Source organism: Fukomys damarensis, unplaced genomic scaffold, assembly GCF_012274545.1.
Source record: "Fukomys damarensis isolate Sample0158 unplaced genomic scaffold, DMR_v1.0_HiC HiC_scaffold_4, whole genome shotgun sequence".
NCBI classification, from domain to species: Eukaryota; Metazoa; Chordata; class Mammalia; order Rodentia; family Bathyergidae; genus Fukomys; species Fukomys damarensis.
Genome location: NW_022900916.1, coordinates 22441413 through 22452335, shown reverse-complemented (window position 1 = coordinate 22452335; position 10923 = coordinate 22441413).

The following is a 10923-nucleotide window of genomic DNA, read 5'->3' as shown; positions in this document are numbered from 1 at the left end:
TCTAAAAAATCCTTTCAATGACAATAGACTCTATTCTGGAATCTCTTAAACAATCATCATGGACATCTGTGAGTGGCTCTGGTGTCATTAGAAGGTGGCCACCAATTTCTAGGTAATTCCTGTACTCTTAGTCTTATCAAAGATGAGTGAAATAGAAAAAAACACCTGTTTGAAAGATTTTTATACTATTTATTTCATAGTATAGATGATGGAAGCAAATAGCTTTCTTACAATGGTAACAAAGTTCACTAAGTACATGACTTCAAGAAATTAATGCTTCCAGAATGCTAAGAAAAGTTCAGAATAATTTAACTATGCAAATAATTTAATGTCAGTAGTATCCTTCAGTTTTAGTCATAAGCGTATTTTTCTTTCCTTATATCTATTGAAATTCCTTTAGTCACATTCATTATAAAAAGTTTGTTTACACATGGGCTTTAGATATTTAATTTTGATCTTAAATATTTAAACTACAAGTTTCTATTCCACTACTGGGAAATTTATCGTTATATTATATCCCTGAATAAAAAGAAACATATATTTGTTGAAGAAAATTTACAATTTCATCACAGGAGCCTCAGTAACTGAAAAGACTTAAAATATGTCCAAATTGGGATAAATTATTTCCTTCTCACTGACAATATCAGTCTGTAGGATGACTGCCTAAAAATACTAGTTTGGAATTTATGATGACACATTACCTCAATTTTTTAAAATGTGTGTAGGACAAGTTAATTTCACTTCCCATAAAGTCAGTGAGATCCAAGACCCATATTTATTTAATATTGCCTCATGACTTTGCACTCTGACTTTGGTAATTTATAATTTTTTTCTGAAATAGAAAGGGAGAGATCATAGTAACAATATTCCAGCTATATTTTTTTCAGCCACACACAAATACCTTAAATATCATATAAAAAGAATATCTGTGAAATACAAATAGGACAAGATGAGAAACTGTGCTTTTCCTTTATTAGCCTCTGATTAACAATCATACTAGCAAGAAAATTTGAGGACTGGTGGTATAGCTCAGTTGTATTACACTTGCCCAATACGCATGAAGCCCTGGGTTGCATCTATAGCACAAGAAAAAAAAGTGTTAGGAAAAATTCATCTATGCCTTAAAAAACGGTATGTGTGTTTTTTTTTCTAGTGATAAGGACTTTCTTTCTAGCAATTTTAAATATAAAAATTTTGTTTTCACTAAAGGGGAAGAAAAGGAATGTAATACTTGCCATTCAGTCTTGCATTTAAACTATGTATAACAATAATCTACTCCATCTCAGACACAGTGTTAGCAATTGGAAAAACAATGGTGGAGAAGCATAAATTATAGGTCCTAGCTTCATAGAACTCAAATTTTTATATTGATTTCTTCAAGAAGGCTTTGCTGTAGGTGAGAAAATTCAAAGGAAAACAAGAAAGCATTTCAGTTAGAAGGAATGTGTGAAAACTGTTTGGAGGAAGGAAACTTGGAAAGTTCTGGAACTAAAAGTCTACTATAATGCATAGCAAATCCTTAAGATTAATACATTATGTATCATGTATATATTATGCATATATATTACATATGTGGATATTATGTCTATATGCACGTATACATTATGTATCTGTATATGTTATGTACTGTGTATGCATTATGTATTATGTATGAAGAGTAATACTTTATGATAGTAGAAAGAAAAGGATTTAAGGACCCTTTAAAGGCCTTATTGACTAAACAGGAGTTTCAGCTTTCTCTGAAAACGAAGGAAACCTACCAAGACTTTTAAAGCACGAGCAATATGTTTACAGCTTGGAAAAAACATTCCATTTTTAATGTAAGGAACGGACTGAAAAGCATCAGAAATGGATGAGGCCAGTTAGCATGCTGAAGTTTTGCATCAAGGGAGCAGGTAGTTTGCCATAGGCTAGAGACTATGTGTGAAAACAGCAGTAAAGGTGAAATATGGAGGTAAACCCAACAGGAGTTGGTGAGGTGTTAGATAGAGTGGGTGAGAAACTCATGCAAAAATGTGTCTTGAGATTTTTTACTTTAAAAAGGAATTGGCGAGTGGTGCCACTCAGTGAGATTGAAAACAGACAATGACACAATCTGGGGGCAAATTTTTGAGTTCACTATTGGATTGATTTCCAAAGGTGGGGATGAGGAGAACTGTGAATGCTCTGATACAGGTGTGAAATCTTCAATGAGGGGCAGGTAGTACAAGTGGTGGTGAGGATGACATTGCCCCTGGAAAGGCATGCGCTTCTAGAACAAGCGGAGTACAGGCAGGAGAATGAGGCCAGGAATGGTAGCACATCCTCTCAATCCCAGCATTTGGAAGGGTAGGACAGGAAGATCATAAGTTTCATGCTCAGCCTGGACAACTAACTTAGGGACTTAGAGAAAGCCTGTCTCAAATGAATAATAAGGAGCTGGAGATGTAGCTAAGAGCAAAGGGCCAAGGTCCAATCTCCAGTACCAGCCTAAAAACGTAAGGAAAGCCAGCCTGCAAAGACAGAAGAGTACTCAGGCGGAGACAGGGGAGGATTCAGTAGGGCTTAGTCTCTGAGAGCAGGCAAGAATCAGTTCCAAAGAGGGGCTGGTAATCGCACTGTGGGAATTGCACTCAAGTCCTCAAATTTTTCCAGTTCTCTATTCACAGAACATGCTACTATCTAATTCCTAGCCCATTATGAGAGAGTGTATTTTGTTTGGCTGTGAGCAAAAATGATGTGTATTGATATGGGGCAATTTATAATATTTGCCTGTGTGTCATGAACCAGAATGCTCCCTCTACAGGGCAGTAATGCTGAAAACAGGCTGCTCTGATTGTCCCTAAATCATGAGTGACTGAGATGAACTAAGTCCCATAACTTTCAGTGGATGGAGAGAATGTGTAGGGAGAAAACCTTTTTTCAAAAATTAATTTTATTGCTACATTTTAGGTATATGATATACTGGAGTTCATCACTGGAGATTTGTGCCTTTATGCAATCTATCTTGATTCTTATTTTTTCCCCATTCCTGCGCCCTCCCTTCAACCCCTCCATCCCTCCCTTTCAACAAAGACTTTGTTTCCAGTTTTTCCTTTTCTCATATTAATTCCATTCTCTTCTTTCCCCTCCCATTTCCCCTTGCCCTTTGCTCCCTTTCTTCCTATTTCACATTATCTATTATACCTTCCAGTCCTTATTTATACTTTCAGTTTCTCACAACAGAGAAACTATTCAGTATTTACACATGTGTGTCCTATTTATTTCACTAACAAGAGTTATCTCCTCAATGTAAATCCACTTAGCTATAAATGTCTCTAATTTCCCATTCTTTATGGCTGAGTAGTACTCCATTTTATATAAAAACACACACACTCACACACACACACACACATTTTCTTTATCCAGTCTTTAGTTGATGAGCAATTGGATTGTTTCCAAGTTTTAGCTGTTACTGAGCCTAAAATTTTAGAATTGTTTTTCTTTTTTACTGAGACACAAGCTAGATCATTCTGACTAATAGAAGTGTTAAAATCTGCAGAGGGTCAGAAAGGTTAAGATTGAAATTACAAGAACAAATAGATTAAAAAATAGCCATAGACCACTAGGTGTGGTGGTGCACTCCTATAATCTCAGCACTCTGAAAGGCAGAGGCAGGAAGATTTCAAATTCAAATCTAGAATGACAACTTAGCCATTTAGTGAGACTTCATCTCCAAACAAAACAAAACAAAACAAAACAACAACAACAACAACAACAAAAACAAGGTGAATGAGGAGAAGGGCACAGAAAGGGACAAAAAACCAATGAAGCTATGTTCTATACATGTAACACCTCCCCATGATGGATGTAATCATTATGTACTGCAAACATGTACTAATAAAGATAAAAATTAAGGAAAAATGAAGAGCTGGCAATGTAGTTCAGTACGAAGGCATCAGTTCACTTTCCAGTAAGTGGACCCTGGAGTTACGACTGGCCTAACATATGAACAACTTGGGTTATGACTGAAATTTTAGTTTTAACTTATGGCCAGAGTCTTGAGTTATGACCCAAATGCCAGACGCTTGTGCTTCCAGATGGCCTCAGGTACAAATTTAACCCTGAACGAGTCCTGGAAGGAGCATGATAGCATCCTCTCCTGGGTGGGGTTAACCGAGGAACCCTGGGACAGGTTCTCCCGAGGACACTGAAATCTGCCTGGAAACAGGGCAGAAGCTTTGAAGGCTCATTTGACCAACCTGAGTTACAACCAGCCCTTGAGAATGAACCGAGTTCATAAGTCAAGGATCCACTGAACTGCCAAAGAGAAAGGATGCTAAGGAGAGCCTAACGGGGTAGAGGTCAAGTCAGCGAGTTAAAACGAAGAGGAAATGAACAGCAACTCCGGACAGCTTCTGTCAGAGACTCATTGGAGATGCAGAGATGCGGACTACAGAGGGTGAAGGCTGCGTTGTGATGATGCAAAGAATCGCTGTTTCTGTGACAGGGAAGAGGCCTATTGGGCGGTGGGCAGGAGGGCTCTGACGAGAGAGAGGAAGGCGTGGGATGATGAAGGGAAAGCAAGGGATTATTTTTGGCCGTGTTAATTGATTGGGCTTTGTCATTTTTCAAGAAAGAAAACGATGATGGCGTGTAGACAGGAGGGAAGGCAAAGTGAGGACTATCTCTTTGTCCTATGGGAAAGAACCTAAGTACACTTTAGGGTATGACTCTTAGCACATATTGTCTTGAAGGCAGGTTTTACGAAGCCAGAGAGTCATACCTGCTTCCTTCGCTGCGATACACTGAGCTCTTAGGACAGGCCCTCGCGCACAGCGAACAGCCGATAAGTATTCATTGAATGTGACAGCCTTTTAAATGGGTGTGTAGTACTGTCTGGCTTGTGCTTCTGCCCTGCCTGGCACAGGTTGCCTCTCATTCCGCCTCACTCTCCGTTTCTGCTGTCGCTGCCAATCACCTGCTCCCCACCCTGCTGTTCTGTCTCTACCCCCACTGATTCTAAGTATTACTCAAGCCTTAGACTAACTGTGGTTTCTACTTTCCATCTTCTCAAGGTATTTACTGTGGTTTTGCAAGGCTGTGGTGACTGAATCTCCATCTGCAGTTTTTTAGTTGTTTGACAAAAAGGGATGGTTAGTTAGCAGGTTACTGTCCAATATAAAAATACCTGAATGGGGCACAGCTCTTAGGTTAGAGTGCCCCCTCTCCCACAAAGAAAACAAAAAACACAGGCCTGCGCTTTTACATTCTCACCACAATAAACACTTCAGAGACAACACCGTCTTTGTGTAGTTCAAAGAATTCCGAACCTTTCTAGTCTATGCATTCCATTGCGTCCATCTAGGCCCATTCTATTTCCATGTATTTTATTTCATTTAAAAATGGTGATAAACTGATTTAGCCCCCCAAACTAGTCAAACATACAATTTGAAAATCCTGGCCTAGCTTACATTTGGCTTTGCTTTGGACATCAGTTTCCAATCCAGTCAACTCTGGTTTGTTAGGGTAGAAGTGTCACAAGTTACACAGCATGGACGGTTCCATGTGTGGTCAGGTTCTCTCATGATGAGGGAGCTGTGGAAATGAGAGCGGTGATTCAAACTGTCTCTTTGATGCAGGCAGAACCCTCCCCTCCTCCTCCTGCTGCCCCTACTCTATTTACCCCTCTCCTTATCATTCCCCAATCAGCACTTTTCATACACTTACCTGTGCTGAAGTGTGTTGTTGTGTTTGATTTTTTATCAGTATATGCTTGCAATAGATAATGAATATAATCATTGTGAGGTATTGGTACATCTTGATCATTTTTACTTGATTGAAGAATTCTTGCAATAGGAACTTCTCTAAGAGCTTTTCAATATGGTCTTATTTATCTAGCTTAATTTAATTAGTCTTGAGAGCAAACCACTTGAGTTGAATCATTGACTCTCATAATGAAATAATTGGTGACCAGTCAGACGCAGGTGACATTTTAAAAGAGACTCGAGGCCCTTTCTGTGTCTCTTCAATCATAATTCTAGTGGTGCTGTGTACAAATGAAACGATTTACTCTCAAATGAGAAGCCTGTGCAAGACCTAGCCACAAGCCTAGGATTCTGTGTAGAGGATTTCCTCCACGTGTCCTTGCCTAGGCCCTGGTAAGCGTGGCTATGTTACCTGAGATCACGAAAGGAACTTTACATGTGAGACTAAGGCTTTGCACGTTGAGATCAGGGAGGATCTGAACTATCCAGATGGCTCCAATGTCATCGTGGGCCCTTAAAACAGAGACACTTTCCTGCGGTAGTCACTGAGACAGGTGTGACAGCAGAGGAAGGGTCAGAGACTTGTGATATAAGACCCAACAGGCTGTCGCTGACTTTGAAGATGGAAGGAGGGATCTGAGCCAACTGTAGAAGACAGAAAAGGCCAGGGCAAGGATGCTCCCACACAGTCTCCAGCCATGAACGAGGCCTGCCGGTAGCTTGGGTTTGGCCCAGTGGGATTTGTGTCCGCCTCCCGTTTTCTAGAACTGAAGGATTTTAAAGTAGAAGAGGTTAAACCAGTAAATTAAGTTGTTATAGCAGCAGTTGAAGGAAAATATGCTACAAACAAATGTTCCAGTGCTAGGAGAATTGTGGAAATACAAGCAACAGTCTCTAAATCCTCTAACGTTCCCAATGGGAATCTTTACAAGGTACTGAATGTGTCACTAACGGCATTCCCCTACTCCTCTGCCACAGAAGCCTGGGAGTTTTGTCCCTTGTATAGTAAACTTATGCATGTCTTTATAGAGTTCAATATTTTAACTTCAAGCTAGGGAAGAAAGCTTACTGTATTACACAAACTAGGAAAATACACAATGAGAGACAGTATCCCCAGGTTTTGAAATATGCTGCTTTTCTTCTTTATTTCTTCTGAAAATGTTTTATATCTTCTTGTAAAAAATTTTAAAATGTGTTAGAAATATATGCATAATGAAACATATTATGGTAGTCTGCCTTCTGTTACTGTAACAAGTACCTGAGATAATCAACTGATGATGAGAAAAGGTTTGCTTCGGCTCACAGCTTAGGAGATTTGTCTAAGATAGATTGCCCCATTTGCTCTTGGACCTGTGGCAGCACGTCCTGTCGGGAACACCTAGTGGAGGAGGAAGAACAGAGGATCAAGATCACACTATCCCATTCAAAGGCATGTCCTTAGGAGACTTCCCTGTAGGCTGAACTTCTTAAAGATCACAACTGAAGCACCATGCTGGAGACTAAGCATTTACTTACTATATGGACCTTTGGGGGACACTTAGAATCCACACCATGGTAGATACTATCTAAACTATGCTGCAGATAAATTAGGAACATTTGCCATCCCTTTATCTTGGCTTTTAGATTTGTGAAGTTTATAGAAAACAGTTGGATGTTTATATTCCATTCTCAAAATGTGGTATGCCAGAGACTTAGAGTAAACTCTTTTCCTCCCCAGAGTGGGTAAGGTAGTTAATATGTTGTACACACACACATTACACACACACATTTGTTAATAGAAAGTGTAAAATCACAAAATTTTATATCTCCGTAGGTATTAACTAAGAAAAATACACTTTGGAAATTCCCAGGAAACTCATCCAAGCTCCAAGGAAGTTGATGTAAAGACACCTAAAGACTTTCTCCAAAGAGTGACCTTGCCTGAAAGTGGCAATTATACTTAAATAAATACAGAAGACTCAACAAATAGAGAATGCTTTAGTTTAAAAATATGAACCAAACAATACAAACTCATTCCAGGGAATGAGGCAGAGAACAGGAGCAGTCCCTGTTGTTGATTAGACACAGAAGGGCAGCACTGAAATAGGATCATGTGAAGAGTTGGCCCATATTTCCTTGAGTATTATCATGAAAACAACAGATGAAAGAAAACAGGGATGAACTTCTAAACTGCTGCTTGGTAGGGGTCAATTTATGGATGATTCATCTTACAGTTGAGCAAAGATCTGAAAGATGTAATGAAGGAAAATATGAAATTGCATGAACAGCTTGACTCTCTTAATGTAGGCAAAAAAGATCAATCTGACCTAAATTAACTCTGGTCCTAACATTTTACGATGATTTGAGCTATTCACTGAAATTAACTGGTAGGTTCACTGCTATTAACTGTGTTTTGGAAAGTTGCAGTGTGATCATGACTCAGGAACAAGGTGACCCAGAAATAGAAGTCACAGACTACCAGGGTCTGAGAGCCCATAATAGTGAAACAGGATTAAGAAAAACTCCAAGGGGAAATTTCTTCTCAGCTTGCAAATGTGGCCTTTCTCTTTCCAAGATGACCTACTGAGGAAAATCTGAGCATATGGGGAATGCACTGTTTTTTTTTTCACTCTGGTATATTTGCACTGCACAACCAAACATGAGTGACATTTAACATAGGTCATCGAGGGACACCCACATACACACAGACACACACACATACATAAATAACTTTTGATTGCTAAGTAACAGTAAGAAACATCTTGAGCATATTCCAACATTGTGTGTGTGTGTGTGTTTGATTTTTCCCTTGGGTGTAGGAAATCACTAGCTCTTCCCTTTCCTAGATACAGAAAGGGGGGAGGTATGAATTCTAAACCACTCCATAACATTAGGTGAAAAGAAATTACATACACATTAATGAGCAACTTGACAGCTTTCATGTGGTCAGATAAATTTTAAATTAGAAAGAACTTCAAGTAAGGCTTCCTCATTTTACTGATAAGTTCATTTTAGACCAACAAGTAAGTACTAAATCCAATGCTGTGAAGTTTTCAGTTATTTACTGAACAAGATCTTGTCTTTGTGCTGGTGGGATCTTAATATGATGCAAGAGGTGACACATGTGGCAGTGTGATAAGAGCTGTGTTAGATATTTGCATCCAAATTTTTAACCTCAAGCAAATAAATCACTGTGGCTGATTGAAATTGAAAAGCAACGCATGAAACTCTAGTCCCAGAATTGCTGGGGAGAGGAGAATCAGGCACACAATTTAAGAAGCCACAGAAGCAGCCAAAACAATGTGAATAGGTAGCTCCACTGTTTGTCTTCACCCTAGAAACCCCTTTGCATGGCATGTGAAGATGGCATGCAGAAGTAGATTTTATTTTAAAATTACAGTTGTGTACCTTAGTCTCTTTGGGCTTTGATGTTCTTTTGAGTGACTCCTTTTTCATTCTCTGCCTCTGAGATTTTCCTCCTCCTCCTCCTCCTCCTCCTCCTCCTCCTGCTCTATTTCTCCTTCAGGTGGTATCAGATCAAGGGAGGATGGTATGGGAAAAGAAAGCCCTGAAGCCTATATGGTGCTTTCTGTATTCTATCTATCACCTACTAAGGAGCCACGTTCACTTCCTGAACTAGGAGCCCTTTTGAAGCACTATACAGCATAATATCCATTGGTAGATGATTCTAACTATTTTTCTTAAGTCATAAAAACACAGTGTAGCTTCTCTGTTTTAAACCCTGATCTGTGCAGGTTCCCTGGCACTTTTGGCTCCTTCAGAGTCATTCCCACACTAAAGAATGTGAGATTAACTACTCTTCAACTAGCCCTCCCACCTGGATGAAACATATCATGCTGCAGGCCATGTGACTGTTCACAGACACAACCCACTCTCTAGTGCCTCTTGGCAGGTTTCTATGGAAACTCCTTTGACATTGCTTTCAACCTCTGGCTTTCTTTTTCTCACACTCTGAAATTGAATGGGCTGGCTTTACATCCCCTTATCTGTCAGTTAGGAAATAACATAACTATCCTATTCTTTTCCGTAAGTACAATAAATCAAGTGGCTGCAAGTGATCATTACTTCCATGGAAAAATGAAAACATTTTTGAGTCGCATGTACAAAGTATCAGACATCTGTGTAAGTCAGTAGAAGTGGGAAAGGAAGCATGGAATGGGTGAAAGGGTAAAAAGAGTCCCCCTGAGCCATATGTTTAGGATGATCTATGGACTCCACTCCAGATAGTTTAGAATATGTTCCAATAGGCAGATGAAGGGGCCAACTGCCATATAACATGATTAGAGGAAAGGATTGGTGACCACCCAGACAACCATCATCCTCACTAGCCAGCTCTAATGTCTGATGTCTGGAGAATTACTGTGAGTCAGCAAGATCTCCCTGACTTCCTCCACAATGGATGACAGCTAGGACACAGCAGGACATGTGAGGACCAGGAGGATCCTGAAGAAGTGGGTCTGGGAGGAACTATTAACTGGTGAGAATTACTTTACTCAGGTGAGAATGAACTATTTAAAGAACTTAAAGAACAGAGTTTACTCTTTGGAGCCAGGATAGTAGATTGTAAGGGGAAAGAGCCAAAAACCCTGGAGCTGATGATCACAAATCCCAGGAAGTGAGGCCCAGTCTTAAAGAGGTAGTCATGACTGAGGACTTCATAGAGGCTGACCCTTAGGAAGCTGTTAGAAGGTCAAGTGCACAGCATAGAGTGGAGTTACGATCTATTGGAGTCTTCATTTCAGGAACTGTCAGTGGCTGAAGTGCTAGACATAGTGTTTCGTCTTTCTGCAAATAAAATTTGTGGGAGAGATGCAAAGCTGGACTACAGGAGATTGTGATAACAGTATTTCTTCCTGGTAATTGGATAGCTCTTCAATATGAAAATCTTCTGTCTGAGATAGGGATAATATTAAGCATTAAAACTTATTTAGAGTTAATACTGTAGCCACTTCACACATTTATTATAAAAAAATACATATCTCCATTCCTGAATTATTAGACAAGGAATTAAAATAAAGCCCTTCCTTCCAATAGAGATCTAAGGCTACATGTGCATACACACACCTGCATAAAACAATGAAACAAGATATAAAACATGAAAGGACTAGATACAATGTTATATGATTTATTAGGAAGGAGAGAATAATTAAAATGAATTTGGGTTGGGGAGGGTTTCTTGGAAAAGACTGACTTTTCA